This window comes from Lactuca serriola, chromosome 5, assembly GCF_051521515.1.
Source record: "Lactuca serriola cultivar US96UC23 chromosome 5, Lser_US96UC23_V15, whole genome shotgun sequence".
NCBI lineage: Eukaryota > Viridiplantae > Streptophyta > Magnoliopsida > Asterales > Asteraceae > Lactuca > Lactuca serriola.
The window spans coordinates 20,154,603-20,162,038 of NC_136412.1; positions in this window are offsets into that span (position 1 = coordinate 20,154,603).

Here is a 7,436-nt window from a genome sequence, read left to right on the forward strand (position 1 = left end):
TTGCAAATATCGGCCTAGGCGGCCGATTAATCGGCGCCTAGGCGCTTGACGGTCCTCCACCGTCGACGTTTATAGCTAATCGGACCCTATTATCGAACGTGGTCAAAATCGGTAAAAGACGGAGATTATCGGGTCTAGGCGGTCCTAGGTGCCCTAATCGGTAAAAAAACAAAACAAAATAAAACAAAAAACCTTTAAGGGCAAAAGTGTCAAATTGTTAGAATTGCTGCTAGGGTTCTTCTCACTCCATCGCATTCATTTCTTTTCTTTTTTGAAATTCTCTTTGTAGTCTGAAGGAATGAGAGAAAGCATGAACTGAAGCTTCTAAAACGACGCCATCTTCTTCATCGATGTCATTTGTCCCTCCTCCGACACCGTCTTTTTCTTCCATTCACGTCGTCGCAGTCTGTCAGTCGTCATCCTCGAAGCTAAACCAGTCGCCGCCTCCTGTGTGTTATATAGTTATATAGCAATAATCATGATGGAATCATCGATCATGGAATTCCCACATATCCACAGCCTCCTGCTATTGAATTCCATCAACATTCACAAAGTTCCAAATGCAGTATACAACAGGTTGCAGGTCCACATCTCATCCTGATGCTATTGGAACCCATTGTTCATAACACTTTTTTCTCCCATTATTATGCAAACTTGGATCCAAATGCAATTGTTGGTTATTTTGATATGATGTATTAGGATCAAAAGGGTTTTTGTAATCATAGTATCATGTTATAATGTTATATTTATTAATTTTTAGTACCTTTTAAATAGATATAATGTTATATTCTTAGGATTAATGTTTTATTTATTAATTTTTTAATAATTAATGGTCCCCGATTAATCCCCGCCTAGCCGATTAATCTCTTGACCCCAGTCCACCGTCGAGCTATCGTCGAGCGATTTCTGCAACCTTGATATATATATATATATATATATATATATATATATATATATATATATATATATATATATATATATATATAGCGAGCATTTTTCCTTGAACCTCATGCATTTGAAACCCCCATAAAAATTTGCAAATACCTCATGCATTTGTAACCTCCTATTTTAATGAATACCACTCAAAAGTCTCTTAATAATGATTAACAATTTAAAGGTTTTATAACTTATATAATATATTTAATAAACAATTAATGGATACTCTACTATAATAAAAATGTCAATCTTTTTTAGTATGCACACAAATACAATTCACATACAAAATTCACAAAAAAAACAATTTTAATTTTTTTTGTGTTGGTTTGAGGGGTTTGAACAATTTTTTGAGTCATGTTATTCTGTTGAAGTTTTTAATTTGTAAGTTTATTATATAGTAATTCTTTTTTGTATTTTTTTTATTTAAGTATTCTTTTAAGAATAACATTGTATGTTGTGGTTGAAATTTTAATGTAAATTAGATTAGATTCATGTTATCGATCATATGTTAGGGAATGTGATATATATAATATTTAATTAACTATTGTATACATGTTTGTATATCCATGTTGCATCAAAACAATAATTAATTAAAAATCATCGATATGTCATATTATCCATGTAAACCTTTTTTAAAATGCAAATTGTCTATCTTATCACTTTATATTTTAGTATATGTTTAACATTTTAATTATAATAATAAGTGTTTTTTAAAAGTTTCTTTCACTTATTAATAATCATAATTGGTTTTAAAATTAATAAGCAATAATTATAAATAATAAAATCAAATTATATGGATATGTCATATTATCTATGCAATTCTCTTTTGAAATGCAAATTGTCTATCTTATCACTTTATTATTTAGTGTATGTTTCACATTTTAATAATAATATTAAGTGCTTCTTAAAAGTCTTCTTTAACTTATTATTAATAATAAGTGGTTTAAAATTAATGAATAACAATTTTAAATGATAATAACATCAAATTATAAATTACATTTAGCTATAAATAAATTGTATTTTAAATGAACATCATTATTGAAATTAAAATATGATCGCATAAGTAAAAATATAACTAATCAATAATAATGATTGTTAAAAATAATACTAAATAGATAATTATATGTAATTCTATTAATGAGAAATGTGGGTTGATGTCAATGAATATTATTGTTCAAAATAATAGAGATTTTATATATATATATATATATATATATATATATATATATATATTAGTGTAAAAATATTATCTCAAAGTTAATGTCAATAACATAACCATTTTAAACATATATTTTTCAATATTTTAACAATATATTTTTAATTTTCGCTGCGCAATGCGCGAGAATTCATCTAGTGTATGTGTGTGTGTATATATATATATATAATAGTGAGAGAGAGAGAGAGAGAGAAGTAAGTTTAATTGAGAAAATAAAAAAAAAGTTGAGAATGAGGGAATCATTTACAACCACTCATTTATTTTTGCCGCAAAAACGTTCATCGTACTGGCGGAAATGGGAAAGGAATACATGTGTATTTTGCAACAAAACGTGTTTCCTTAAACTATCCTAATAATTACGTGTTGTATTCATATATGAACGATTCTTAAACTGTAAAAAAGTTAAGCATATGTTTTATTCATAAGTGAATAACGAATGTACTGTAATCTGATACATTTTTATTCACTTATTAATAACGAGAGCTGAAACTTTAAAAAAATATTTTATCTTAAAACTATATCAATATGGATCTCTATTTATGGAGAATAAAAAATTATGAATTTTGATATATCTAAAATCATTTTTTCGATAAAAATAACTTTCAAAAAATTAAAAAAAAAATTGTGTATATTAAGGTAATGATTGACATAGTTTAAGAAAACATGTTTGGTTGGAAAACACATGTGTATCCGTTACACATTTTCGCCGTTACGCCTAAGTGTTTTGCGACAAAATAAATGTGTGGTTGAGAATGATTCATTGATTCCTCATTCTCAACCTTTTTTCCTCAATTGAACCCTCATCTCTCTCTATCTATCTATCTATCTATCTATCTATCTGTCTATCTATCTATCTATCTATCTATCTCTCTCTCCCTCTCTCTCTCTCTCTATATATATATATATATATATATATATATATATATATATATATATATGTATGTATATATATCTATATATATATATATATATATATATATATATATATATATATATATATATATATATATATCAATTAAGAAGAATATATAAGAGAGAAAACTAGAACAAACTCTTATTGGGTATGTAATGACAATATTGAATGATTGTTGTGGGTTACTTGTTGATACAATGCATGAATCTTCTCGGCTTAAATTTTCTGGAAACTGAACATCATTGCTGAAAAAAGACACTTTGGTATTGAAATTGGCAGACAAATCCTTTGAAATGCGAAGTACGAATGAATCTGTTGCATTTTTGTTGCATGAATTTATTAAGTTAGCATCGTGAACTTGAGAATCCACCCCATACTTTAATGTTGTCATGCTCTAATCTTTTCTAATCGTATACCGTTTTATCTGAAATATATCAAATTTAGAAAAGCACATCAAATCATCATATGATATTTAAAATGGAAAATTATACAAAAACTAAAAATTAAAATTAAAACTAAAAATGCAAACCAAAGGTCGGGTCGCCTCTCGCCAGGCGCTTCTTTTTGTTGAGTCGGGAGTTGGACTCCATCCCTCACTTAAGTTTTTTCAGTGGTTTGGAGGGGTACCTTCTTTTTCTTATTTTTCTTCTTCTTGTAATTAACCTTTTTATATGCCTTCTTTTTCTTATTTTTCTTCGAACTCTCCCCTGGTTCAAACTTCTTGTAATCTTTCTGTTTCACTAGTTTTTCACCTTTGTTTTGACTTTAACCACATCACCCTTTATAGTAAAAGCTTTTTCTTTTACCTTTTTCTTGCCTAAGTTTTCCTTCTTTACACAATGCTCTTTCATATCTGTAACATCACCCACTAAGCTTTCCTTGGATCTTTTTAACTTCTGGAACTTTTTGGGTTTAGGATTTTCTTGATAAAGTGCAAGCCTTTTTTATTTTGAGAAATTGTAAAATATGCATACATGACATTCGCATCGCGTTTAGCTAGGATGTCACGTCTCGATTATGAAGCTTCTTTGATTTTACTTCGTGATTAATCTTCATTTTGCAACATGATGTGTGATGGTTCGCGTCCCGAATACTGCTCTGGGATAGTATTTTTTAATTCTTCCTCCATTAGCTTATCACGCTCCAAAATGTCTTCATTAGCATCAACGTTTTCAACTTCTGTTTCTTCTGACTCCTCCTGTAGTAACTTATCGACAATCTCCATAAAGAATACTTCATCATCTTGTAATTTGGAAAACTTCATGGCTTTATCAACCCTAAATGTTATCTCTTCGGAACCCACTCTTAATTGTTAACTTTGGGTCTTTAACATTAACTAAAGCTCTTGTGGTACTTAGGAATGGCCTTCTTAGAATGATCGGGATGTTATCATCTTCCTCCATATCTAGGACTACAAAATCTATTGGAATCCAGACTTCCCCACTTTAACGAGCAAATCCTCTACGATTCCTTCTGGATATGTGACTAAGAGATTTTCCATGTGAATTTTTGTTCTTGTTGACTTTAAATCTGAAACATCGAGCTTTTTGTAGAATGAGTATGACATTAGATTGATATTAGCTCCAAAATCGACTAGTGCATTTATCTTCGATGAATTACCACACTCACATGGTAAGTTAAGTATCATGGATCTTTCATCTTGGATGGTAATTTGTTCATCATAGCAGTTGAACATTGTTCATTGACTACCACATTTAATGCTTGCTCCAACTTTTTTCGATTCGTAACTAATACTTTGAGGAACTTCGCGTATTTCACCATTTAAGTTATCGCATCTATGAAAGGCATGTTTATCGAGAGTGATCTGATATGTTCCAGGAACTTTTTATGCTCTTGTTTGTGTTGATGTAGCTTCACCCTTCCTGGATAAGGCAGTGGTGGTCGATACAGTTGGACAGTTGCAACTTTCAGAATCTAAATCGTGGTTCGTGGTGTGGTAGTAGCTTCATCTTAGAGCGATGTCGAAACATTTTTGCTACCTTTAATGTGTTCTTAGACTTCTTTTTCTGGTTTCTGTGCACTAGCATTTACAACTACAATAAGTTCAGACTTTTTACCTCCTCCTATCGTGACAATTTTTACTTGCTCTCTGTGAATGATTTTAGTGTTGCTTGGAGGAGTACTCTGTAAACGCAAAAGAATTAACTGGGATAATTGGCCCACTTGTCTATCAATATCCAATATTGAGGTCTGTTAATTTACTAAAGTTGTGTCATTATCGTTGTGACGATTCTCTGATACCTCAAAAAATCGAGCTAGAAGAGCTTCAAGATCTGGTTTCTTTTCTTGCCAACTTTCCTACATTCTCGTCCATCTCCAGTCCATATCATAATTGTTTCCCTTTCTTCCAAGTCATAATCTTTATATAAACGGGCATTGTTCCAATTGTCACACCTGACCATTATGGTGTGAACTCTCTGATTTATCTTCTTTACGTTTCGGTCCATATTACCGAGCTTTGCTTTTAAAGCGGCTAAACTATCAGAACTTTTGCCATTTGGTCGTCCTAAAAAATGTCATCTTTTGGTGAATGCCATCCGCGCGGCTGTCGTGCCAATTCTTCTGTTATTGCTATTCAGGTTGCGGGATTTTTCTTAGTAAGTGGCCCTTGGGAATCTAATAATTTCCGTGTGACAACATTGAGTCCACTGTAGAAAGTTTGAATGTAACGACGTAAATTTTTAAACCAAAATTTTCATTTTTAAAACACATAAAACTCATATATTATATTTCATAAAAAACACAAGTGTCTCAAATGTCAACATAAATCCACAAACAAAAGTCAAATCCCAGAATCCTCAACATAGTCTCGAACAACTATGTACAATCTCGTCGGCGCCTTCCTACGGTCTTGAGAACTACCTGAAACACATATCACACCATACGGTAAGCACAAAGCTTAGTGAGTTCCCCAAAATACCACATACACAAATAATAAGCCTCTCATGGCTATAACTCGGCATGGACCCTCCGGTCTCATTCATCTCGGTGTGGACCCTCCGGTCATGTGTCTCAGTGAGGACCCTCCGGTCTCACAACTCGGTTTGGACCCTTCGGTCCTGTCTCAGTGGAAACCCTTTGGTCCCACGACTCGGGTTGGACCCTCCGGTCTTGTCTCAATGGAAACCTTCCGGTCTCACAACTCGGTTTGGACCCTCTGGTCCTATCTCAGTAAAACACAGAATATAACATATATATCACACATACAAAATGCATAATATCACATAACTCAAATAAGCACATAAGACCCTCCGGTCACACATATGATAATTATCTCTAATTAATAACGGATCTCAAAGAAGCTAGACTAACCCTTCTACAAACTCACAGAAGGATAAAAGACCATTTTACCCTTCCATGGCCTTAATATTCCACAAATTAACCAAACCCTAAAAGTCAACTAAATGTCAATGGCAGCGTGTACGCCGCACGTACCAGCCCTCTACGTTGGGCGTACTCCAACGTCATGCATGCATCGGGGATTCTTGACCCTACGTTGCGCGTATTAGGATTACGCTTAGCGAACGTCCCAATTTTGCTCTTCCTACTCATTTGGTCTTAATCTGTTAAGACCTTAGCTCAAAACTCATATATGGACTTCATAAAGGCGCATACACCATAAAGTCTGTGACTTTAAGCCTTTGCATAGCTGATAAAATCACAAACACCAAAAGTCTCACTCTCTATTCTCAAGAATGCTCATATCTCATGCATGGGTTGTTTAAAACGTCCAAGTCTTGATTTTTATGGCTTTACACCACTAAAAACACTCAAATGAGCTAATAGTAAACTCTGGAGCTCAATATCTCATAAAGCATCCAACTTTGGGACCAAAACCCTAAAATGAACTAGAATGAAGCACAAATCAAAAGAGTGAGAAAGTTTTGAGCTTTATACCTCTAACTGAAGCTCCAACCACAGATAAGCTCAGATCCAAAGCTTGAACTCCCGCTCCTTCCTCTTCAAAGCTCCTTCTTCACTCCAAAGAAACCACAAGAACACTTAATAGCTCACAAATGGAAATACAAGCTCAAGGATGAGAAATTAGGGTTTGAGAGGGTTGATGTCTAGGAATGGTGGCCATAAATGAGGCCATCATGTCCTTTAAATAGGGACACACCCTAAATTAGGGTTTTCACTCTGGGCGTAGTACGCCCAACTTACTCTATGGTATGCCCAGCATACTAGGTGGCTTCCGCATCAAAAACATGATCATGAGTATGCTGAGCGTACACATGTGTATGCCCCGTATACTCATTTACCACCTTTTCTCAAATAAGGGTCAAACTCGAAAATTACCAAAAGAACAAGGGTTTATAAGGTATACCTGGTCTTGGGATGTTACATTGA